The sequence below is a fragment of the Lissotriton helveticus genome, chromosome 11 (genome assembly GCF_964261635.1).
Source record: "Lissotriton helveticus chromosome 11, aLisHel1.1, whole genome shotgun sequence".
Taxonomy (NCBI): Eukaryota; Metazoa; Chordata; class Amphibia; order Caudata; family Salamandridae; genus Lissotriton; species Lissotriton helveticus.
In genome coordinates this window covers 6,262,901-6,290,152 of record NC_136072.1, presented here as the reverse complement: position 1 = coordinate 6,290,152, position 27,252 = coordinate 6,262,901, and the positions used below count along the sequence as shown (strand labels likewise).

The following is a 27,252-nucleotide window of genomic DNA, read 5'->3' as shown; positions in this document are numbered from 1 at the left end:
AGGGATGCGCCGGTAATTGAAAATATGACCCTTACTGTCTAGCATTACGCAGTTCTTTTCTTTACAGTACACTGATACATAATTTCTCAGGCCAATGAAATGCTTCTGAACACAACATACAAAACAAAGAAGCATAGTAGCAAGCAAGGCTACTGAGAAGGAGAGCAGTGCACCTGAAAATGAAATGCATAGAAGATTTTGAAATATAATTTACCTCAATGTAATCGGCAGCATTATTGCTCTTGGTAAAGAACAAAGATTTGCAAATAACAGAGCAGGATAAAACAGAGTAGTAAATGTACTACTACTACTACTCACCAAGCCCGGGGACCTCTACGCCGAGCGCGTCCAGCAAGTCCCGCTCCCGGTCCATGACATCGGTCCAGCGGTGGGTGGCCTGGTTATATGTGCGCCGGACCCCAGAGATCTTGTACATGGCCCGGCACACCTTCTCCCACCGCTGGCGGCGCTCCCGGATGCCATAGCCGGTCGCGATCTTGCCGCCTCCCAGGATCGTCTTGGGGAGGCGGCGCTGGACATGGAAGATCAGTGCCGCCACTTCCTCCGCGCTGAAGATCTCCCTCGGGACCACTTGCTCCCCCCTTAAACGCCCGCACGGGAGCCGGGCACGGGGTGCGGGACCCTTCCCCTTCTCAGGGTGCTTCCCGGCTCCCTTTACCATGGTCTGGGCAGAAATAAACTTAAATGATAAAGAAGAAATAGAATAGTGAAGAAGAAAAGAAAAGAGTTTAAAAAAGTAGTTTAAAAGTAACTAAAAGCTGCAGAAAACACAAAAATATAGAGCTAGAAAAATAGAGGGTTAGATAATAAGTAAAATTAGATCAAAAAAACTTCAAACAAGCAAAGGATGGCAGAGATTGAGAGAGGATAGAGAAAGCATGCCCAGAACCATAGCAATGAATGAGAAACAAGATGGCCGCGCCCGTTCACGACCGCGTGGGTAAGTTCGCGCGAGATTTTCATTGCGAGTACGCGCGAAATTGTACTCGCGAGCAGCACACTTTGCGAGATTACACATAGCGGGCGGAAACGGAATTACGTCACGCCAACAAGATGGCCGCGCCCGTGTACGACCGATAGGGTAACTTGGCAAACGAATAGCTAGAAGCGCCTCGCGAACACGCGCAAGATCACGCGAACATACACGTCGCAACAAAAACAATTTTGTATTCGCACGTATTCGCGGCTTCCGAAATCGATCTCGCACGGATTCGCGCCCCAAATAACGCGCGAAATTGCAAAAAAAACGATTTTAGCTAAAATGAAAGCAATGAGCAGGTGCAAAAGTTCAAACTTAACATTAGTAACATTCAAGGTAGTGCTTCCTGATGGGCCCCTCCAGAGTTTGCAACAATTCTATGACCCTGCTATGACCCAAACAGCAGGCTCATAGAATAGCACCATAAAGGTCCTGTAAAAAAAAAATTTCACTGCAACAAAAAGCAAATTACAGATAAGGAAGGAAGCAGGTGCCAGCCAGACTGGAACTTTCAAAATTACTGACACATTAATGAAACACAAATTAATTGATGGCAGTTGAAGAAGGGCAGGTGTGCTAGCTTTTTTCAACCACCATAATCTACAGTAATAAATAAACCTAATAGGTGCCTGTGAGGATGTACTAGAGGGTGGCATGGGTGTCCCAGAGGGTGGCAGTGGTGAAACAGAGGGTGCTGTGAACCTGTGATGATAAACCAGACGTAGAAACAACATAGTCGCGGCCGTTGCAAGCCGAAAAGTAAGTTCGCAATTGCGAACTTGTCCCAAAATCGGCGCGAACACGCGCCAACACAAAAAACGGAAAAATCCGCAAGTCCGCTAGAGTTCGCGGATCTTCGCGGATTGCGAATCCGTAAATACGCAAGTTCGCGGATTGCCAATCCGCAAAATCCGCCCATGCTTACACACTATGTGTGGGAGGGTATACTCAGACGTGAGTCCCTTGCTCATTGCACCATCAGGATTCAAGCAAGCCGGGCCGAAGAAGGCTGTGATGCCAGAAACCGGTTCTCGGAAGCTTGATTCCTTCCCAGTATAAGAATTGGCTTGGTAGTTTGGTTTGCCCTGTTCCCATCATGCACTGGGACAGGAACAGACTAATTTGCATATAGCCGGGTTCTGAGCTGGGATGGTGCAGTGAGCTAAAAAACGGTGATGGATTAAAACCATGATCTATTGACTTGGTAAGAGTATTCTGCATCATTCAGAAACTCTGTCCATCACCACCCCCCTTTTCCAAAATCGGTTTTATCCACACTATGTGTGGGAGGGTATACTCAGACGTGAGTCCCTTGCTCATTGCACCATCAGGATTCAAGCAAGCCGGGCCGAAGAAGGCTGTGATGCCAGAAACCGGTTCCCGGAAGCTTGATTCCTTCCCAGTATAAGAATTGGCTTGGTAGTTTGGTTTGCCCTGTTCCCATCATGCACTGGGACAGGAACAGACTAATTTGCATATAGCCGGGTTCTGAGCTGGGATGGTGCAGTGAGCTAAAAAACGGTGATGGATTAAAACCATGATCTATTGACTTGGTAAGAGTATTCTGCATCATTCAGAAACTCTGTCCATCACCACCCCCCTTTTCCAAAATCGGTTTTATCCACACTATGTGTGGGAGGGTATACTCAGACGTGAGTCCCTTGCTCATTGCACCATCAGGATTCAAGCAAGCCGGGCCGAAGAAGGCTGTGATGCCAGAAACCGGTCCCCGGAAGCTTGTTTCCTTCCCAGTATAAGAATTGGCTTGGTAGTTTGGTTTGCCCTGTTCCCATCATGCACTGGGACAGGAACAGACTAATTTGCATATAGCCGGGTTCTGAGCTGGGATGGTGCAGTGAGCTAAAAAACGGTGATGGATTAAAACCATGATCTATTGACTTGGTAAGAGTATTCTGCATCATTCAGAAACTCTGTCCATCACCACCCCCCTTTTCCAAAATCGGTTTTATCCACACTATGTGTGGGAGGGTATACTCAGACGTGAGTCCCTTGCTCATTGCACCATCAGGATTCAAGCAAGCCGGGCCGAAGAAGGCTGTGATGCCAGAAACCGGTCCCCGGAAGCTTGTTTCCTTCCCAGTATAAGAATTGGCTTGGTAGTTTGGTTTGCCCTGTTCCCATCATGCACTGGGACAGGAACAGACTAATTTGCATATAGCCGGGTTCTGAGCTGGGATGGTGCAGTGAGCTAAAAAACGGTGATGGATTAAAACCATGATCTATTGACTTGGTAAGAGTATTCTGCATCATTCAGAAACTCTGTCCATCACCACCCCCCTTTTCCAAAATCGGTCGCCAGTAAGTATACATATAGTTTACATAGGAAAAGGGTTTTTTTGTTTTGCCAATAACGTTTGTGACACTTGATGAATATTTTCAAAATTTAAAAAACCTTTCCCTTTTGGTTCAGCTGCTGTGTTGGAAGTTTCGGGGTGATCCGGCAAGCCGGGGCTGAGAAAAAAGGAGGTTCTCAAAATGCATTTCCCCATGCATGTTCCCGTAGGGATTTTGAACTCGACAACAGCCCAAAACCCTGAACAGAATGAGACTAAATTTGGCAGAAAGCATGTTTCTATGATTCTGTGAAAATCTGTTGAGTAGTTTCAGAGATATTTAAGTTTAAATAATACAGATATCTGGGGACGCAAGTCCTTGCAGTGGACTCACGTAGTCTATTGAAATTTGATTGGCTGCCAACACTACAACCAGGAACCACTACAACCCCAGCTGAGTACAGCGCACGCACAGCTCATCCCAGCTGAGTACAGCACGTGCACAGCTCATCCCGGTTGAGCACAGCGCTCGCACACAGTTTGTTACAGTGTCTAGATTTGCTTCACTGCTTACTTTGTTTTCACCAGGGCTTGTATTATGCACTCTGGACACTTCTGTGACAAATGTCGCATTTTTGCTTTAACTATTAAAGTTCGATACACAAAGTAACTCCTTGCGGCCTTGTTTGCTTATCTCGGGTGTCAATTGTCCTGAATTCTTCGAAAGTACATCTCAAGTGTTTACTTGAGAGGTGAGTTCATATAGGACTGAATGTCCCAAACATGAAAGTACCAGGGACAGCCGAAGTGACGTCACACACTTAGACCTGTGATATGCGCAGGATTCATAAACATAGCACAAAGGGCTGACTAAGGAGGCCCACGCCTGGTTTAGACATTAAATATATACTCTGCTGCTCCCTGCCAGTAATGCAGCCACCACACCCTCGTGGTCAGTCATAGCGTGATGACTGAGGCCGGTGCGGCACGGCTCAATAAGAACCACCTAGGCCAAATACTTAATTACTTTTTACTTTGTGAATTTCTTAAGCGCAAGCGAATCATCCTCAAGGGGATCTCCCGGCGCTAAGGGAGAAGATATGTAGGGGAGAGCGCCTAGAACAACCATGTCTTTAAAATTTTCTTAAACCTGGGTAGCTCGCTGCAGGACCTGATGTTTACTGGCAATTTATTCGAGTATCTCGGGGCCGGGAGACAAAAGGTTCTACCGCCCCTTCTTGCTCTCTGTATTTTCTGAATACACAGAAGGTTGGCATTACTAGATCTTAGTGGTCGTGCAGAGATACCACCTAAGTTTATTTCTGAGGTACACGGGTCCTTTCCCCTGTAGTGATTTAAAAGCCCCTTCAGAGCATCTTAAAGATCGCTCGTTTCCTCACCGGGAGCCAGTGTAACTGGTTCAACAAAGGGGCCGATGGAGTCCGTGCCGGCTTGTTTAGGGCGAGGCGGGCTGCAGTGTTCTGTACTACCTGTAGACGCACTAGTAGGTCCTCCCGGGCACCCACCAGCAGCGAGTTACCGTAGTCCAGCCGACTCACCAAGAGTGACTGGATAAGGGTTTTCCTCGCTGACAAAGGGATCCAGAGAAAGTTATTCCTGAGCATCCTCATTGTGCCGAAGCACGTGCCGGACACTGTCTTGACCTGTTCCTCCATAGATAATTCACCATCAATCCTAAAACCCCCAGATTCTTAGCCCCCTCCTGGGTGACGCAGGCTTGCCCAGCTCGGGTAGCCACCACTCAGGGGACCAGATGGTCTCAGCCTTTCCGAAAATCAGAATTTCAAATGACTGCCCACAGGAAAAAGGCTCAGCTGTGATGGAAAGTTTCACCCAGGTACAGTCACAGGCAGTGCTTAATTTTAGCCAGTGGTTTCTGGTGGCTGGCACCGGCACTTAATTGTCTGCACCTGCACCTATGGCCTTCTGCCACAGGGTGGCGATGTTTATCGTATTTGCAGATGAGCACAACAGTTGCTTTTAAATTCAAGGGATCTCATTTCTGAAAAGTGACGCATCGCTGCGAGAAAACAGCGATGCGTCACTTTTCCTTGCGCCCTCCTTGCGACACCACTGGTGCGTCATATTTACAGTATGACGCATCATGTCGCAATGAGTTACAGATGCATCAGTATTTCTGACGTATCTGTAGGCGCAAAAATGACATTATTGCTGGGGTGTGTCGCAAAAATGACGCAACTCCAGCAATGGGTCTTTACACATGGGCCATGAGGCAGGCGTAAGTTATTGACGCATTTGCGTCCTAGAAGTGGAGCAGTGAAATCTCATAGATTTCACTGCGTCACTTTTATGACCCTTTCTTGCATCGGAACACCCCCCTGCATACATTATACCTGGTGCAGGTATAATGTGGCGCAGGGGTTTACAAAGTGACGCATCTACCTAGATGAGTCACTTTGTAAATATGGCACAACAAGGTGCATTTTTACACAGCTTGTGCGTCACAGAAAGTAACAAAAGGGCCCATAAATAAGCCCCAATGTACAGTCAAAATTACTAATACCCGTCACCCAAAACATTTTAAAAGCTTTGGGGGCCTAGAGAAGTCTGAATGATCACAATTTTAGTAGTGTGATGGTTCATTGGTGTGTATGTGACGTCATTGGCAGAACTGGCGGGGCAATGGATGGGGTGAGCTGAAGGGGCCCATTGATGAGGGCCGAAGCATCAGGAGCCACATGAACTGTGTAAAAAGAACAATTGATGGAAAGAATGCAGATCAATGCCGTACATTCATCCCAGTACAGAGATCTGGGCCTAAATCCATCATTCTTTTGCTCACCGTGCCTTCCCAGTTTAGACCCAGCCATATGCAAATCAGTCTTGACCCTGCGCCCAATGGGAACAGTCCAGCCTGCACTGCCAGGCCAGGTCCTCCCTGGACTGGAAACAAGCATCCTAGGACCGGTTTCTGGTTTTCACCCCTCATCAGTCAGGATAGCTTGACTCCAGTGGTGTGGAGAGCACAGGACCCATGTCTGGGCATACCCGTCCCACTCGGGGTGGCAAATGCAAAAAGAACAGTTGATGGACAGAATGCAGAACAATGTCATACATTCACCCCAGTACAGAGATCTGGGCCTAAATCCATCATTTTTTTGCTCACCATGCCATTCCTGATTGAACCCAGCCATATGCAAATCAGTGTTGACTCTGTGTTGATGTTATGATCATACTCGCGCCTCACTGTACTGACACGGAGAGCAACAACTACAGGGTCCAGAATGCTTAGCGGCATGGAGGAGGGAATAAAAGGGCCTTACTTCCTGTTTCCGATGTCGGATATTCTGATTCGTGACCCGGCTGGGTTGTGACCTGCTTCGATCGTGTGTTCTTGGTGTGGATCCGTCCGTTTTGCTGTTCTTCTTGCTGGAGTGTTGTGAACCTGGTGGGCAGCTCCTGAGAACGGAGATTCATCTTCGGCTTTCCGTTGGCGAGCCTTTCCTCGGCTCATGCGGAAGGCGCTCCAGAGTCCATCTTGTGCGCTGCTTTCACTGTTCCTCCGTTGGCGAGCCTTACCACCGGCTCATGCGGAGGACAGGAATTGAAGGGGCCAGCGCGACAGTAGTCTCTCCGTTTCCGTTGGCGAGCCTCCTTGCATCGGCTCTTGCGGAAACGGAATTGTTATAGCTGTGTATTATCGTAACCCTATTCCGTTGGATAGCCTTATTGCATCGGCTAATGCGGAAAGGGTTTTTTCCAATTCTATTTAATCCTCTGTTGGCGAGCCTTTTTTCATCGGCTATTGCAGAGGATTAATTCGTCAATATTGCTTCAGGAGGAGTGGCCTTGGTGGAGTTAACCTAGGCTGCATTTTCTTCAACCTTTTGGAGGCTGTTCGTGTGGCTCCAGACTACTAAGGTACTGATTGAACTTTACTTCTTCAGGGTGACGTAACCCATTTCCTTTATTCATTATTTACTGGGCTGTTGAGAAGGCATGTTCATAGACCCCCACTTAATACCTGAACAAAGGGAGTTTAGGGTAGGTGGAGTTTCAGTTCTTCATTTCCATTTGTTATATGATAACGTTGGTGTATGACATTTCATACCTTGGTTTAAATTGTGTATTACAGAAGGGAGGTCCCAGATATTCAGACAAGGCCTGTTCTCATAAGACGAGAGGTATCTTTTGAGTATCGCAGCCTTTATTCATTTATCAGGTAGGGAACTAGTAGATGCACGTCCTTGATTATGTTTCTTTGAATAAGAACATATTTCATTGTCTTTGTTCTTTGTCTTCCAGCTCTCCCTCCCTGCTGTCCCCTTCCTTTCCTTCCCGTTTGTTCCTGCAGCCCTCATCTGATCCGTCTTTAGCCCACGGCTTTAATAGCAATCTGGGTTTGGATAGATCTGAAGGGGGCCTTTTTAACTACATACTGATCCTGAGGAAACTGAGGTCAACAGAATATCCGACCCACGGTTACACATCCTCCCGGTCAGTGTGTAGGCATGGCTACCCTAGATGACGTGTTGGCTGCTCTAGTCGTAGTACAGTCCGAACTCCTTTCCTCTAGACAAGAGGCCACGGAGTTGCGTAATAGATTAGACAACATACAGAAAAACCCCTTTAATGCCGGGGCTTCTGGTTCTAATCAGCCCAGTCCAGTGGTATTAGAAATACCCACAAGTGTCCCACTTGCAAATCCTGAACGTTTTAAGGGAGACGCTGGTTCTGTACAAGTGTTTTTGTCCCAAGTACTGATGCATTTTACATGCAAACCACGCTCCTTTCCCACAAACCAAAGCAAAGTAGCGTTCGTGATATCCTACTTAGCCGGGGATGCGGCCCAATGGGCGGTTCCCCTGATCCAAAGGGATGACCCCCTGATGCATGATTGGGAGGCATTCCGGGATGAGTTTATTAAAGTCTTCGATAGAAGAGCCGACTCGTATACTGCCGACAAGGAGTTGTTGGAGCTTCGGCAGGGAAATCAAGATATTTTAACGTATCTGAATTCCTTTAGGAGATTAGTTACCGAGACCAAGTGGCCAGAGGCGAAAATGGCGTCCCTGTTCCATCAGGGTTTGACAGAAGACATGAAAGACATCATAGCCCAGATCGATCCCCAGCCCAAGACTTGCGAAGACTTAATTAGTCTGGCATTACGTCTGGATCACCGTCTCAAGAATAGAAAAGGCGATCCCAAGGCCAAGTCCAGAACCATCCCGGTATCTGGCCCTACTAAATCCCCGGATAGTCCTTTCACTCCCGCTTCTGAACCCATGGAGATAGGTGCAGTACGCGCCTCTCTTACACCCACAGAAAAAGAGCAAAGACGGAAGAATGGCCTCTGCTTGTATTGCGGGAAAAAAGGTCATTTTGTTAGAGAATGTCCTATAAAGCCCAAATTCTCCAAATTTCGCCCGAATAGAGGGGTATCTGCTGCTAGTGAGAAACCGGCGGAAAACGAATAGACTCTAGGGAGCAAGAAGGAGGTTCGTGGAGTCATATTTGTATTCCTTCAATGGTAAATCCGGTGTTAAGTGCGCAACATTTGTTTCTCAACATATTATTGGTGATCAGTCAGGTGCCAGTCCCTACACGAGCTATGGTGGACTCAGGGGCCACGGGGATGTTCATAGATAAGGCTGAGGCGGAAAGGATGGGCATGTCTCTGATTCCTAAGGAGCATATCGATGAGGTATATGCTGTGGATGGGAGAAAATTAGATCTAGGTCCTGTTTGTTATCAGACTGCAGAAACCGAGATGAGGTACGGGAATCACAGCGAAAGGGTCACTTTCAGTGTCATACAAGCCCCTCAGTATGGTGTAATAATAGGATTACCCTGGTTGCAGAGGCACAACCCTGAGGTTCACTGGGGTACTAACAGCGTAACCATGAATTCACAGTACTGTAGGGAGCACTGTTTTCGTTGTACTCAGAGACCCTCTTTGGCCCTAGCTAATGGGAATAGCGTAGCAACTGCTGCTGAAAAAGATGTGGTATTGCCACACATGTACAACGAATTTCAAGACGTTTTTGATGAGGTATTGGCAGAAGGTCTCCCTCCCCATAGGCAGTATGACTGCCAGATTGATTTAATGCCCGGGGCTGTGGTGCCTTCGGGACGCCTGTATGCTTTAACTGAACCTGAGAATATCCATTTGAGACAATACTTGGACAAACTGTTGAAATTGGGGTTCATCCGCCCTTCCAAGTCCCCTGCTGCATCACCCCTCTTTTTTATTCCGAAAGCGAATGGGGAATTGAGGGCGTGTGTAGATTTCAGAGCACTTAACGAGATCACGGTCAAGAACAGATACCCATTGCCTTTGATCAACGTCCTGTTGGAACAAGTGAAGCGTGCAAAGATATTCACTAAATTGGACTTGAAAGGGGCCTACCATTTAGTCAGGATGAGGTCGGGAGACGAATGGAAAACGGCATTTAAAACCAGGTATGGGTTATTTGAATACCTGGTTATGCCGTTTGGCCTATGCAACGCTCCCGCCGCGTTCCAGTTTTTTCTTAATGATGTGCTGCGGGAGATCATGGATCAATATGTCATCGTGTATATCGATGACATCCTGATCTATTCAGAGACTGAGGCCCTGCACGTAGGTCATGTGAAATCTGTCCTGTCCATCCTTCGACAACACAGCTTGTACTGTAAGTTGTCAAAATGTGACTTTCATGTGTCTACCGTAGAATTTCTGGGGGTTATGCTTAGCCCTCAGGGTCAGGAAATGGCTGAGCGCAAGATACAGGCGGTTCGAGACTGGCCAATCCCAAAGAATGTCAAGGACATCCAGGGCTTTTTGGGTTTCGCTAACTTTTATCGTCGCTTTATAGATCAGTTTTCACGAGTAGTAGCACCCATCACAAAATTGTTGCACAAGGATCAGAGGTTTGATTGGGATTCGGAAGCTCAGGCCGCCTTCGAGACCTTGAAGCAGGCGTTTGTGTCAGCACCAGTGCTTGTTCACCCTAATCCTGAGTTGCCGTTTATCGTTGAGGCAGATGCTTCAGAGGTGGCAGTAGGGGCAGTCCTGTCTCAACGCAATGAGCTGACTCGGATTATGCACCCTGTGGCATATATGTCACGGATACTTAATAAGGCTGAAAGGAATTATTGTATCGCGGAGAAAGAGCTCTTGGCGATCAAGATCGCTTTCACGGAATGGCGACACTTTTTGATGGGGGCCAGGCATAAGATAACAGTCTATTCAGATCATAGAAACTTGCAATTTATGTCAGCAGCACGCCATTTGTCCCCTAGACAGCTTCGGTGGATGCTTTTTTTTTCAGAATTCGATTTCGTTATCACCTTCCGCCCGGGGGTGGATAATCGAAAAGCGGATGCACTCACTCGCCAGTCTTCTTCGAAGACGCCTACGACGGGGAATGATACCTCCATTGTGAAACCTACACAGGTGATTGGTGCCCTCCAACCTGATGACTTTTTGCAGGGTATACTTAGAGGTGTTTCCACCGACCAATGGCGGAAGTGGTTGCACTCTCATCCGGAATGGCAATTGAGAGATGGATTCCCCGTCAATCGGGGGCGTTTGTTGATCCCAACAGAACCCCTTCGCAAACAAATGTACCTGTGGTGTCACACTTCCCCAAGTGCTGGTCATATGGGGGTAGAAAAAACATTAGATCTGATCACGCGTAAATCCTGGTGGCCTTCAGTACGGGCTGATGTAAAGAAGTGGATTTCGTTGTGTGCTGTGTGTGCTGCTGCAAAGTCGGATCATAGGCGTCCTGCTGGTCTTCTTTGTCCCATGCCCACTCCGTCAGTTCCGTGGGAAAGAATTTCCTTGGATTTTGTGGTGGGTCTGCCCAGGGACCAGGGATGTACTGCAGTGTTAGTGGTCATTGACTTTTTGACCAAGATGGGCCATTTCATCGCCTGTCCGCAGGTTCCTTCTGCTGGGCAGTTGGCACGTTTGCTGATGGTGAACATTGTGCGTTTACATGGTCTCCCTGCGGTTATAGTGTCGGACCGTGGCTCACAGTTCACAGCTATGTTCTGGAAGTCTTGGTGTTCCTCTTTGCACATCGAAACGTCACTGTCAACCAGCTTCCACCCTCAAACCGATGGACAAACTGAGCGTCTCAACCAGTCGTTAAAACAATACCTGCGGTGTTTTGTGTCCCAAGGGAAGGACAATTGGGTGGAATATCTGTGGTTAGCGGAGGTGGCGTACAACAATGCCACGCATTCGGCCATCAAGGTGTCCCCTTTCTATGGGACGTATGGTCACCACCCTAGGTTCATGCCATTCTTGCATCCCATTCAAGAAACCTCGGTCCCTGAAGCGGCTAGGAGGATTGGGGAAATTAAGGATGTCCTTGTCAAGGTTCAAGACACTTTGAAGGCCTCGAAGGTGGCGTATAAGGCCTCAGCTGATAAGAAACGACGTCCTGGCCCTATGTATCAGGTGGGTGACAGGGTATGGCTGTCAACTAAGAACTTTCGTTTTAAGAAGTACAGCGTGTTCAACCCTCGATACATTGGACCATTCCCTATCATGAAATGTATCAATCCTGTGGCCATGAAATTACGGTTGCCTCAACATCTCCGGATCCACCCTGTGTTCCATGTCTCTTTGCTGAAACCGGCGGGGCGGATTGTCCAACGTCTGCCTCCACCTTTGGTGTTTTCCGATGGGGCGGAATATGAAGTGAGTGGTATCCTGGACTCCAAGTGGCATGGTAGAGGGTTGCGTTATTTGGTGGCATGGAAGGGATACGGACCAGAGGAGAATACCTGGGAGCCGGCGTCTGGCGTACATGCCCCTCAGCTGGTTGCCGAGTTTCATCGCCTGCATCCATTGAGTCCAGGTCCTGTTCGGCGCTCTAGGTGAGGGGGAATATACTGTTATGATCATACTCGCGCCTCACTGTACTGACACGGAGAGCAACAACTACAGGGTCCAGAATGCTTAGCGGCATGGAGGAGGGAATAAAAGGGCCTTACTTCCTGTTTCCGATGTCGGATATTCTGATTCGTGACCCGGCTGGGTTGTGACCTGCTTCGATCGTGTGTTCTTGGTGTGGATCCGTCCGTTTTGCTGTTCTTCTTGCTGGAGTGTTGTGAACCTGGTGGGCAGCTCCTGAGAACGGAGATTCATCTTCGGCTTTCCGTTGGCGAGCCTTTCCTCGGCTCATGCGGAAGGCGCTCCAGAGTCCATCTTGTGCGCTGCTTTCACTGTTCCTCCGTTGGCGAGCCTTACCACCGGCTCATGCGGAGGACAGGAATTGAAGGGGCCAGCGCGACAGTAGTCTCTCCGTTTCCGTTGGCGAGCCTCCTTGCATCGGCTCTTGCGGAAACGGAATTGTTATAGCTGTGTATTATCGTAACCCTATTCCGTTGGATAGCCTTATTGCATCGGCTAATGCGGAAAGGGTTTTTTCCAATTCTATTTAATCCTCTGTTGGCGAGCCTTTTTTCATCGGCTATTGCAGAGGATTAATTCGTCAATATTGCTTCAGGAGGAGTGGCCTTGGTGGAGTTAACCTAGGCTGCATTTTCTTCAACCTTTTGGAGGCTGTTCGTGTGGCTCCAGACTACTAAGGTACTGATTGAACTTTACTTCTTCAGGGTGACGTAACCCATTTCCTTTATTCATTATTTACTGGGCTGTTGAGAAGGCATGTTCATAGACCCCCACTTAATACCTGAACAAAGGGAGTTTAGGGTAGGTGGAGTTTCAGTTCTTCATTTCCATTTGTTATATGATAACGTTGGTGTATGACATTTCATACCTTGGTTTAAATTGTGTATTACAGAAGGGAGGTCCCAGATATTCAGACAAGGCCTGTTCTCATAAGACGAGAGGTATCTTTTGAGTATCGCAGCCTTTATTCATTTATCAGGTAGGGAACTAGTAGATGCACGTCCTTGATTATGTTTCTTTGAATAAGAACATATTTCATTGTCTTTGTTCTTTGTCTTCCAGCTCTCCCTCCCTGCTGTCCCCTTCCTTTCCTTCCCGTTTGTTCCTGCAGCCCTCATCTGATCCGTCTTTAGCCCACGGCTTTAATAGCAATCTGGGTTTGGATAGATCTGAAGGGCGCCTTTTTAACTACATACTGATCCTGAGGAAACTGAGGTCAACAGTTGACATGACTGGGCAGTTCGGGCTGGACTGTTCCCATGAGGCACAGGGTCAAGACTGATTTGCATATAGCTGGGTCTGAACTGGGGTGGTGAAGTGAGCTAAAGAACGATGATGGATTCAACCCAGTTCTGTGACTGGGGGTGAGTTTCTGAAAGGTTTCAGCGCTCCGTCCACCATCTGCTTGTGTTTGCTTTGTTCGTAACATGAACTGCAGCAGTAGTTCAGGCTTCAATCACTCATACCCGTGGGATAGATGCATGAAAGGTAGCAGCAGAGCAGGCTTCCCTCACTACTTACAGTAGACACAAAGCAGGCAGTTCTCGTGCAAACATTCATGCCTGCGCATGGATGAGGTTAAGCCAATTGAGGACAGCCTTGGCTTCCACGGCACAGAGAAAATGCTCTTGCCTAAAGGTCCACCTGACAACACTTTGGGTGGCAAACAATGCAAGCCTTGTTTGGTCCTCTCATTAGGATGTTGACAAATACCACTACAGCCACTTGTGTTCGAATACAAAAGGTACTAGATTAATGTGGCAACCTTTTAGTCTCCAAACGTCAGCAGCACAACACGCCATTGAGGCATGCACTTTGATGCAAGTCACTCGGTGCGCACGTCAGGCACGCTGTTCTAATCCACATAGTTCGACATCTTATAATTGCTGGTCAATCCTTTCAACATTTGTAGGATCTTGGGTACTTGTTGTAGTACCACGCCCTCAACACACACACACACACACACAGATCTTTTGCCAGGTTTTTGATGCAACAAGTTGTACTGGCTCCCTGCTAACCAGGTTCCCAGTACTACTGTTCTATCCATTAAAACTGTACCACTATTGACACAACTTCAGCCTCCATGTAAGTCCCTAGTAAATGGTAACCCTGGTAACTAGGGCATGGGTACTGAAGAGAGTCCACCAGGACTGCAGCAAAACGTGTACTACCTTAGTCACCCCTCATCAAGACCATGTAAACTGCCACTGAAGGCTGCATATCTTGGTGCAGAGAAAAGTCAACATGGCACACATCCTTGTTTGTCATGCCCACATACACTGCATGAGGTACAGGTAAGTCACCCCTCATGCAGGCCTTATTGCCCTAAGACAGGGTGCACTATCTTCCATGTGAGAAAATAGCTGCCTGAGCAGATATGACCCTACAATATCTAAGTCCATTCTTGGATATTGTAAGTGCGAAGGGGAGCCATAGAGAGAACATGGGCTGGGCACCCGTCATTACGATGTACCCAGGACCATGATGGCTTCACTGGACCCAGGGATGTTTGGTTCTAAACATCTCGTCTTAATAAATCCACACTGATGCCAGTGTTGAATCTATTGATAAATGTACACAGGTGACACCTTAGACGACCCCTGAAATCTACCAAACACTGGTGCGGTCTCTGACTAGTCTTAGCCAGACGGCCACCACCAGACATGTTTCTGACCTCATGGGGTGAGAGCCTTTGCTCTCGGAAGCCGGGAACAAAGCCCGCTCTGTCTGGCGGTGCGTCACACCTGCTCCAGGCCAGGAGGCCTTCCAAGACAGAAAGCTTCAAAGGCAATGCTGCCTTTGAAATGCAACCCAGGCATCTCCAGATAGTGGACGAGGCCAACCTGTCCTGCTCTACTTTAGATGGGACGATAGGTGGAAAAATGTGTTAGATTAGAACGAAGGGGTGCCCACATTCAGCCAGCACCACCCCAAAGGCGGGGCAGGCGATGTTTTCAGTTCCTTCCAACTTGTTTTAGATGAACCTAGCCAATTAGATCCAGGGTTGTGCTCACTCCCCAAATGAAGTGGTCTCATAGAGGGTGTAGATGCCCTAAAGGTAGGTTGCCCATTTGCTACTGCCTGTTTCCGCATGATTATTATTATTATTATTATTATTATTATTTATTTTTATAGAGCGTGTAGTCACCCGGAGGTATCCCAGCGCTAAAAGATCCTATCTCTTCGGGTCAGTGGGGCACGGAAGAAAGGGGGAAGGAAAGGGAGGATAGGGGGGAAACAGACGATCAGGGTGACGGACAGGCATGATTCATTTAGGAAAAAGGTGGGTTTTAAGCTGCTTCCTGAAGCGAAGATATTGTGGTTCGAGTCTCAGGTCGCGGGGGAGTGAGTTCCAGAGCCGTGCGGTGTGGACTGAAAAACGTCTTCCGCCTGAGCGGGCTTTCTTAAATCTGGGGATAGTGATAAAGTTTTCCATGTCAGAACGGAGGGGTCTTGGGGATTTGTAGGGTTTGATGAGTTTCCTGAGAACAGGGGGGCCTTGGTTTTGTAGTAGTCTGTGAGCTAAGCACAGGGCTTTGAATTTGACCCGCTCCCTTATAGGAAGCCAGTGGAGGAGTTTTAATGCCGGTTTGGCCGACCTCTGGCTGGGGTATTTGTAAGAATCCGGGCCGCGATGTTCTGAATTCTCTGAAGCTTGTTCAGCGTCTTTTCGGGGGCACCCAGGTAGATCGCATTGCTGAAGTCGAGCCTCGAGAGTATTAGGCCTTGAATAAGCAGTTTTTGGGAATTGGGGGGCAAGAGGGACAGGATTTTCCTCAACGATTTCGGGAGCCCGAAGCAAGTCCCAGCTACTTTATTTGCTTGCACGGTGAATGAAAGATCGGTGTTGAGCCACACACCCAAGCTTTTTACTTCTTCCTTTGGATCAGGGGGGGGGCCCAGACAAGCTGGCCAGATGGTCGGGGAGAGTGTGAGTCCTTTCTGGCCGAGGATGCCCCTAAATTTAATATTTAGGGGCACCCTGGAGCCTGAATATTAGATTTGACAAACCTAAAAGAAGAAACAGACAAAGAAGAGCTGCTGATCCGAAAATGGCGATTCTGCTACAGAATTTCGATGCACAACTCTGCCTGCTGCCTCCAGGACTCGATCATCATGCTGTCTCGTCCTGCTGGTGTGAGGCCTCCAACAACCCCGGAGCATCTCCAGCCCTTCGACAATCGCCAGAGAACTCCCGTGGACTTGAGGAGCTACTCCCCTGCTGTCCCCAGGCACTCTTCCTCAAGAGTTGGGTTTACCGATTTGCTGCTCCCAGGTGACTCTGAAGCAGCAACCATGCAAGAAGAGGTATACCTGCTTCAGAGGGTCATATCTGTCACCCCACCAAGTCAGAGGACACTACGACCTTCTAGAGCCACGCCATAGCAATACCAGAGGTACCGGACCCCTGCAACTGAGATGAAGAGTCCAGTCCAGACCCAACTGCCGAGGAAGCAAGCACCCGTCGAGGGACATTAAGACCCCCTGAGACCAACTCTGTGAGTCACCCAGCTGTCCTGAAATCATCACTGCAACCTGCCTGCTCCTGACCATGAGGTCCATCTTGACGCACAGAGCCAGGCATACATCTCTGCTCTGCACCCAGCCAATGAACTAGCTGTGCTCTCTTGGTCCTGAGGTCTTTGCAACTCGATCCCTCCTTTGGGGTCCCCCGGACTTACCTGCAAGTCCCCTAGTGCAGCCTGTTTTGGGGGTGGCCCTCTTCTCCATAGCGTGATTGCTACCAATGACCGCAGCACCCTGATCCTGGCCGAATGCTGGACGCTCCTGACAACCTACCAGTGTAACATTGGACCTGGCCTTGCTACTTACCTAAATGCGGAAGGTGAACCCTGAGAATTAACTGTACGATTTTCTATTGACTTTTGCTATTTTCTCCCTTGTTTCTACTGTGCATAATTCTGCACAAATTTGAATAATTTTCCAAACTTTGAGAATGTCAAAATAAGTACTTACCTGCGAACTAAGTTCTTGGCCTTAAAATCTGTATAAAAACCAGTATTATGTTTGCAAATTGGTCCCAGATTTTTCCTTGAGTGTGTGTCTCATTTATTGCCTCTGTGAGTACAACAAAGGCTTAGCACTGCCCTCTGATAAGCCTAAATGCTCGCCCACACTACACAAAATGAGCGTTAGTATCATAAACTTTTGCCCTGTGGACCAGCCTGGAACCCACTGGACTCTCTTCACGGTGCACTATATAGTGAGCCAGCTTCCTCCAACAATGTTACCTGTTACTCACGGAAATGAAAGCAGGAAATCTTTCAAGACTTCAGGACCCCATAAGCGTTCGCAAGAGGAAACATCCTTTACCACGCGGATTTTACTCCGCAACGCTTTAACAACGCGTCCATTACAACGCAATTCGTAACCAAGACTTGCACTGTGGGGCGCTAGAGGATTAAGAATAGTATATTTACTATTCCAACACCTTCCCTAGTGTCCATGGGGACTAGTGTTAGAATAGTAAATTATACTATTCTCAATCCGCCTGATAACGACTTGCGTTGTAAGGGACACGTTGTTAAAGCACGCCTTGTGACGGTACGCATCGTACCGTCATACATCCATTCGCAAGCCTCCGCGGGCAGAAGTGCGGGTTGATAGGGCTTATCGTTTATATGAAGCATCTCACTCCCCTTCCACCGCCAACCTCCTGCGAGTTTCTCATCCGGCACTTTCCAAATACATTTTCAGTCATAATACATCTGTGAAATAATTGTGAGGCAGTGGGCTATGGGATGAAAACATGTACAGATCTCCTGGGACCTTCCTTTAGCCAAACAAGCAATTTGGATTCATGGATTTGTAATTTTGCTACATGGTGGTAAACACAAGATGGCCATCACAGAGTCTTGCAGATTGGTAACTATGCAAACTAAGGCATTTACCTGCTTAGCACACGCAACACACTGATGTGCCTTTACATGCTACAGTTTTAGTCACACACAAAAATTGGTGTAGAAGATGAAAGCAATGTGCCCAAGATAACACAGTGTGGGCATGCCAGGATTTAAACAATTATTTTTATTTCAAGCCAACAACTTTGGCATCAAATGTATCTGCCCTTGGAAATATAACTCTTGCACAAATGGGCTAGTGAATAGAACTGACAAAACTCCCTTTAATGTATATTATTTATTTTGTCACTTTACTCTTTACCCAAAGAATCCAGTTCGCGTCAAATATTGCCCGGTGACTAACTGCTAATCTTCATTACACAGAGTCCTGGTGTTCCCGTTCCATTCCGTAACAATGAGCAGCTTGTCTGCTCTACAGAAATATATTACCTATCAAAGTTGAATATTACCCCATATATGGTGCTGCCTACCTGGCCCAGAATGCATAAAGGGGGAACTGTGTCATCCACACATCCTGAGAATGCCAAAGAAACTCAAGAAGAAAAACCACAAACTCTCACCATCAACAGAAACAGGGAGGGAGGGACGGGCTCAGGAAGGGAACAGGAAGACCAGGACTCGGAGTAATGAAGGTTACCCGTGAGTAACCGGGCATTACCTCCTCGCTCGTCTTCCTGTCCCATTCCTTAACAATGAGCCCATAGCCCAGCGCATGATGATTGAAACACAGACCAGAAGGAGGCAGCAAAAACCAACAGGTCAGTGCAATGACAAAGGAAAAGAGTACAAACAAACGATGAACAAAAGACAGAACATGAGTGCTGTTAGAATTGGGTGTCTCCAGTTGGCAGAGGTAGGTACCTTTGACCAAATAGGCACCCTTGCTTCTAGTCAGGGTAAGAGGCTACACTCCTAAAATAACCCCCGCTCACCCCCTTGGTAGCTTGGCACGAGCAGACAAGCTTATCTCAGAGGCGTTTGCACACCTCAAAAAGAACTCTGAACTCTACACAGTTTATATATATACATATTTATTTATTTATTTATTATGCATCTTATACCGCGCAAACTTAACCCGAAGGTGTCAAGGCGCCTAACAAAAAGATCAAAATGCAGGGCACATCTACTCATATGCTTGTACAAAGAGACGTGTTTTAAGGGCAGATCTAAAAGTCTGTAAGGAGGGGAGGGACCTAAGTTCTATCGGAAGATCGTTCAACCATTTAGGAGCCAGATGGGAGAAAGCCCTACCACCCCATCTGGTTTTCCGGATACGCGGGACGCGGAGAAGAAGATGATTAGAGGAGCGGAGGTTCCTGCCCGGGTTATAGTAAGACAGGATGGATCCGATGCCTGTAGGGCTGCTTTTCGCCAGAGTCTTATAGACCATACACATGGACTTGAAGACTATCCGCTCCTTAATCGGAAGCCAGTGAAGCTGCTTCCTGGCCAGCGTGGCCGAAGAGCGGCGGGGGAGATCAAGGATAAATCTGGCTGCCGCGTTCTGGACTACCTGCAAGCGCTGCAGCTGACTCTTATTCAGTCCAGCATACAGTGCATTGCAGTAGTCCACGCGGGAACCCAAAAGGGCGACCGCAAGTTGCCTTCTTGCCTGCAGGGAAAGGTAGTGCGTAATTTTCCTTAGTATGTGGATTATACCCCAACAGGTGGATACAGTCCTATTAACCTGTTGGCACATACCAAGGATGGGATCGATCATGACCCCAAGATTTTTAGCCAAAGATGTAGGTTTAGGGCAGGCACCCAATGAGTCAGGCCACCACTCCATAGACCAGATCTCTTCCTTTCCGCCGAACACCATCACCTCGGTCTTCTCCCCATTCAATTTCAGTGAATTGTAAATCATCCACTGGCTGACAGCCTCCATACAGGATCTAAAATTGGAGGCTGTCAGCACGGTTGACTGGGAGAGAGACACGAGGATCTGGGTGTCATCCGCATAAGAAACTACCTCCATCCCAAAAGATCTAATGAGTCTGGCAAGGGGGGTCACGTAGATGTTAAAAAGGGTGGGACTGAGCGCCGACCCCTGAGGGACCCCACATTGCACAGACAGGGCCTTTGTATTATCATAAACACATTAGAATAGTAATCCCACAATATACACTGTGCCAACCAGCACTAGGCAATATTTACAGGTGATTATATACACATAACAGGGCCAATTGGGCCACAGTCTGGACCATCACAAAGTGAAAATAATAAATGTAGAAAATAACCAGTAATTTCTGGCAAACACTGTACTCAGCATTTTATCCTGCAACATAAATCATATTATGCAATCAGTATCAAATCAGGCGTAAAACGCATTCTGTGCCAACCTCATAAGCCTAAACACATTAGGTGATAATATCCTCGCCAGCATAAACACATTATGCAATAACCTCACAAGCATAAACACAGTGGGCACTAACCACATAAGCATAAATCATATTAGAGGCATAAATCAGGGTTCATAACTCATATTTCCTGGGCAGCACATAAATCACATTAGGGCCTGGCGCCCTACCAACCTCACACTGACCCCCTGGCCAACTGGCCTTCTCAGAGGGCTCAAATGCCCTATGACCCAAATGTCAGGGTGTGCTGCCAATGCAGCAGAATCCAAACGTGCAGAATTGCGCTGGCCTACACGTTGCGGCTGCCACTCATTGCTGTGCAGCTCTGAAGATCGCTGTGGGCACACATTGAAAAGGGGCACTGGCACCTCTGTGTCCTCTGGACACAAACACGGACTCTCTCATACAAAACATGCCCAATCATTGCAGTTGCCCGCTACAGTGGCGCAACTGGGGAAAATGATTAAGGCACTGGGGCTTCGGTGCCCTCAGGAGTCCATACTGGGACTCTAAAACAATAGTGCCAAATCGTTGCCGCTGCCCGCGCTGGTGCAGTGCAGTGCAGCTGTGGGTAATAAATCAAGAGGCCCTGGCATGCCTCTGGAGCCCTGCTCTGGGGCTCTCTAAATGAAACTGCCCCCCAAAATGAACGTAGCCATGGCACTAATGGGGTCTGGAGAGCCCCGATCAACGGGCTCCTCCGGGTGTCAGGAAGAAGAAAATGCACCCCTTCGTTAGAGTGGAACTTCTCTCTGGCGGGTCCGTTTATGCACCGACAATGTGCCTCAAACCTGGCCCCTCTCCTGGGACCTCTCGGGGACTGGGGAAGTCGGGCATGGAGCTTTGCAAGGCTCCGGCTGAGCCCCTCCCTTGGGGCTCTTCCCCCTTCAGCCTCAATCTCCTAAGTTCTACTGGTCTCCTCTGGACTCCCATGGTTGGTGCAGCAACACGCAAGGCTCTCTCTTTGCCACAGGAGCCCCGCTGACCAGCTGCAGCACTTCTCCTCCCTCCGGCGGGCTTCTGCTCCCGTCTTGTGGCCCCGGCCTCCATCAGATGGAGGTGCCGGACTTCCGGTTTCTTCGGACTTGGCGCAATGGCTTCTCATCTTTGGCAGCAATGCGGGGTGGGCTCCCGCTTAGACTCAAGATAGACGAGGGTGGGCACCCGCATTTAAAATAGCATAAGAGTGGGATGGGCTCCCACTGTGGAGCACCAAAGTCGAGGTGGGCTCCCGCCGGAAAGCATGAACGTGGGGTAGGCTCACGCTCCTACAGCAGCATAAAGCAGGGTGGGCACCCGCTATCCTTGCATCCATGGGTGGGGGGATCCCCACATGCGGATTCTCTCCAAACAAATCACAGTTCAGCGATGCAAGTCACACATGCTCCTTTTCTTTTGGGCAATAAAAAGATAGTGCTCAAGAGGCGCTAAAAGTTCTCAAGGTTCAAGGGGCATAGCTGGGCCAAGGGAGGCCAGCACACAGGGCCCTCCAGCAGGGAGGCAAACCCTTGTGGTGGTTCCTCCTGGGCCCGCAGCAGCAGCAAACCCCCAGCAAGCCAGAAACAGCACGACTTGCATGGGGTCACAGCCCCTATATTTATATGTCACATTTGCTTTGTCTGCCCTGGCACAGGGCTTGGGGGAACCAACAAAAACTGGTTCGGGGGGGGGGGGATTGGAGCACTCTGTTTACCAGGCTCCTCTTCCCCTGTGCCAGGTGGGGGCTTGTCATCAGCCACACCACAGGGGGGCAGAGCCAGCATTGTACAGGACAGGCACAATCCTATTCAGGGTCAGGGGACTACTCCTCTCACTACTCCAAATAAAGATGTCCCATTCAGCCTAGTGCTGACTCACCCTGCCCCTCCTGGAGCCACACACACCTCCCAGCCCCTGTCACTCACAAGCCAAACATGAAATTCACATCAGGTAGTCGGACACATAGCACACAGAAATGCCAAATCCTAAAAGTGGCATTTCTATAATAGTTATTATAAATCTGTGCTGTATTTATTATTGCCATTCAAAATATACTAAACTTGAGCACGCTGCTGCTCTCATATCAGGAATTACCACTGAAACACTTATCAGGGAGTCCCCAATGCATTCCTATGGGAGGGCAGCCCCACAGTAGTCAGACACCAAAATGGCTGTTTGTCACTACCAGGACACGTCACACACTTACGGTACATGTCCTATCTTTTACATACAATGCAACCTGCCCATAGGGCTAGCTAGGGTCTACCTTAGGGGTGACTGACATGCATTAAAAAGGGGGGTCACAGACATGGCACACACTTTAGGTGCCACGTCACAGCGGCAGTAACCCTGCACGCACAGGCCCTGCAATGGCAGAGACTTGAGATAGGTTTGCCGGGCTACTTTGGTGGGTGGCACAATCAACGCTGCAAGCCCACCAGTAGCATTTACTTTACCAGAACCGGGTATATGAGATACCATTTTACAAGGGACTGACAGGTAAAATAAATAGGCCAAACAGGCGTAAACCAATCTTACCATAGGTAACACAGGGAGCACACGCACTACGGAGTGACCACAGGTGACACATAAGGAAGTCACCAGGCAAAATGGAACCAGGCAAATGCACAGGAACGACACAGGGAATGCACAAAGCCCACAACACATCCAGAGAAAGGCAAAGCCCCAATGCAAGGGGAAGACGAAGTAGAACAAAAACCACAAAGACCACCTAAAAAACGAGGGCTCAAAGGAGGATCAGTCAACACCAGAAGCACCAAAGGAAGACCCCGGGCAGGAACCGCAGAGCAGAGGACAGGAATCAGAAACAAAAAGACTCTGCAAAAAGGGAGCTACCATGGAAACAGGAGAAAGACCCGTCCCCGCACAAAGAGCCGAAGCACCACTAACAAGGAGCGTAAGGTGCCAGGGTCGAAGGTCCAGGAGAGAACCGGAGGGCTCAGAGCCAAGAGGTACAACCATCCCAGCAACAAATGCCCTGCCAGAGGCACAGAATAGAGGATGGGCTGAAGAGAGTAGCAAGCAGCAGAGAAGGGTGTCCAGGAACCAAATAAGGCCAGGCCGAACCGTGAGGGAGCACAGCCACAAACAGAGTGAGAAGGGCCAACACAACTAGGGCAAATGGACCCAGACAGGGAAGGCCGAACCAGGAGCAAAATGGCCGAAAGAGAAGGGGTAACCCCAGAAGCCAAGAAACTCAAGGCCCCCACCACTGCTGAGAGAGAGAGGAGTCTACCCAAGGCTTGCAAATGACCAAGTCTCCGTAGAAACAGCAAACAGAGACCAGCACAATCCACCCTTCCAGTCTATCAAGGCATGAACGACCAGGACGAATGTCCAGTGCACAGGTAGCATGAGTCAACGAGGGAGAAGGAATGAATCCCAGAGGGAGCGAGAGGTGACTGCTACCAACAGAGATACCCCCAACCGCGGGTGGCACAGGAAAGAAACCACTGATCCAGGAGAAGCCGGAAAATAGGGATCAAAAGGAGATAGACCTCGAAGAACACAGGCAGTGTGGAGGACATCTCCCCCAGAGCCTGCAGGCAGAGACGGGCAAAGCCCCAAGGATGGAGAAGAACCCAGGAAGCATGTCGGAACAGAGGGGAAAGGGCTCTGAAGAAACCTTGATCCATCAGATCCAAGGGGGTCGGAAAAACCCACAATGGCGGTCCAGACCGAATTAAAAACACGCAGGTAAGCGTCCAGCAGGACGAGGGATGCGAGGACTGAATATATAGCAGAATCGTAAGTCCCTGATCCATAAGTGAAACACACAAAAAGGAAGAGGACAATCATTCCCCCACCATGACACAAAAAAGAAACCCGCCAACTGGGTGCAGCACGCACCCAGCAGATGGAAGGAAACCGAAAGCTGGTCCAGGGCCAAACAAGGATGCGTGGATGACGCCCTTCCCCCTTTATGCATGCTGGGCTGGGTAGGCGGCGCCATAGTGGGGGAATTCTTGAACTTTGTTAGGTAATAGGTTTCTGTAGAGCAGACAAGCTGCTCATTGTTAAGGAATGGAACGGGAAGACGGACGAGGAGATAATAAGCATTGGTATGTACAATGCTGCGGACCATTTACTGTTGTATCAGTCAATGCACATTGTATACTGACAGCCCTTCCAACTCCAATACATATAACACAGAAAATAGAAACAAAGGGGCATAGTAGCAAGAAGAGGGGATAATTATCTCTAACCCAGGTTGGGGCATTTTATTTATCGCCGTTTATAGCTGGATTTCATCGCCAAGATAGCGCGTTATTAGAAACGCTTATCTCTAAGGCGATAAAAAATTCAGTGATAGCAGCGAAAATCTGAAATCGAATGAGATACCAGCGCTAAATTCACTGCGCTAATGAAAAGCTTGCTAATAGGCAAGTGTGTACTTAACCTAACAATCCACCCTCCATTGACAAGATGGCTAAGTCAAGTTTTTATCAGGTGTTAAAATCAAGCGATAATCTCTGTTAGCGAGACTTTTTTATCGCTTCGCAGGCATTGATAATAGGTGTGTTTGTGACGCCTAGTTTGCATGTCATTAGCGATAAATATCGCTGACATGCAAAGCGGCAAAAAAAGGACGCAATTTCCAGTAAACTGTTTCTAACAGCTGTTACCAACAGCCTGCTAATAGGGTGATAAAAATATCGCCGCTTTAGCTGCAAAAAGTGCTGCTAAAGTGGCGATACAGCCCTTGATAATATGCCCCAAAGTTCTTGAGTGACTTGTGTTAAAGCATTAGAAAAATGAAAATACCGACGCCTCGTTGAGAACTTGCAGGGCAGCCATACAGGAACACACAAAATAATCGTGAAGCATTTAACCACTCTTGAAGGAGCTGAAATCAAAAACCTGAATAACAGAAATAAATCCCTTTTCATCCGCACTGAAAGAGTAGCAATGTGGGAGGAGAAAAATGTCCCCATTCAATAACTGCCGAGTACCCTAGCCTGATGTCAGGCGCGTTAGCTGGCCCTGTTGACTCACTCCTTCTACCATAAAGGTCAAAGTGTAAAGTGCAGGTCTCAAAGGCAAACCATAGGTTAGTTAAAGAGTCAGGCATTGTTTTCTACGTCATGCCTGGCACAAGACACTTTGGCACTTAGGGTTTGTTCCAGATGCGTTTGCTATAGTGCAGGGCAGCAGCTCTTTACTCATATATTCTTCACTTGTTTTAAATTGGATTCATGATGCACTGGAGACATTTTAACCCTTTCTATGCTGATGACGGAACCGCTCCGTCATCAGCTGCGGTGGCGCTGTGCTGTTGACGGAGCGGTTCCGTCATGGCCCGGCCGCCGCGCCTGCGTGGCGCGGATTCCACGCCTGCGCTGGGCGTTCTATTGAGCGGGCGGGGCCATGACGGAACCGCTCCGTCATCAGCACAGCCCAGCCGCGGCTGGTGACGAAGTGGTTCCGTCACCAGCATGCGTCCGCTGAGCAGCCGCCCCGCCCCCTTAGCGCTGCGGCGGAATAGCCGCCGCAGCGATGCGGTTAAAAAATAGAGCAATCCTTTTTTACAAGAGAGAAATAACTTGTGCTACATTGGGATTCATTCTATAGTGGACTGCAGAGCTCACTGCCAGGCCAGCCCCTTGTGGGTGTCCCAGGTGGACTGCTCCTGTGGTTCTCACACTTGTCTCCAGAACAGAGAGGACCCCACCCCTGGCTCTTCCACCCAGAGACACGTGTACATGGGTAGGCATTCCTGCCAGCCCTGGCTCCAAGAATGGGAGTGTCTTTGCCCTCCTCTGGGCTCCAGGGAGAGAAGGTTCTGGAGACCCGGTGCCTGCTTTTTAGGTCTCGCTAGAGTCTGTGCGTGCGCTGCCTTTGCGAGACATTTAGTAGCTGCTTCAAAAAGCACTACCTTGCCGGCCACCAGCTTGCTAGAACGCGCACAAGTGAGTGAGCACAACGTGCACAGCACTTTTTCCCGTCTCGCGTGCGCACAACTCGCGTCACAACTTGCGTTTTTTAAAATTATTATTTCATTTCCCAGTCTGCCCTAGCAACTACGGCAGGCATTAGCACTTGCCCATGCGAGCAGTCAGCGAGGAGCGTCACTCTGTCTGCAATATTTGCTACTCAACATGTACGGCGATCTGAAGCAGTGATTGATCCCTTGCCTGGCTCGCATCACTCCGCGAATAACCCACAGATGTTGTTTCCTTCATGACCTTTGCATTTTAACCCCCGTGAAGGTAGGTTTAGTGTCACTCACCTGCGTCCTTACTAGTTTAGTGATAGTGTATTAATGTTGCCAGGTCACGAGGTTCTTGACGGCAGGTTGGGTGTTAGAAAATGCCTCCAATTACACTTGTAAGCCAATGTCCAGCATACTACGGTCACCTATCCATGCCTATTACTCAACGCATGGTAAGAACACCAACATGGAAAACTCAGAACTGGTATTGGACTCGCCTGGCATTGGATCCGTTCAACGCATGCGCACTCCTCGTTTTACGCATGCTCAAGTCTTCGGTGAGGCTTCAAAGTGGCAATCAAGAACTATAGTGCTAACTAATCATAAGAACGTGATACTACCGGACGCCATGCTACTGCGCAAATCTGTTTTAGAATTCCCCACCTTCCCGTATAGGAGACTTATTTGTGAAGGAAAAGTGCTTGTATCTGGAACTGGACCCAGTTGCGGAACATCGGGATGCAGTCGGTCTTGTGTTGGCCTGTAACAACCATTTAATGTGTTTGTAGCAGTGTAAAAATGTTTAAAGGTTTTTTTTTATTTCAAAGTTTTTAATCGAAATTTTAGACGGAGAGATGAAACAGAGGGAAAAGGGTGGAATGTATAGTTGCA

General features: G+C 48.5%; 1 protein-coding gene across 1 annotated transcript in view; it reads right to left on the bottom strand.

Annotated features, from left to right (window-relative positions):
* Positions 1–27,252, bottom strand: part of LOC144791012 (putative cation-transporting ATPase 13A4) — a 315,251-nt gene that overhangs the window by 256,927 nt on the left and 31,072 nt on the right. The window lies entirely within an intron of this gene.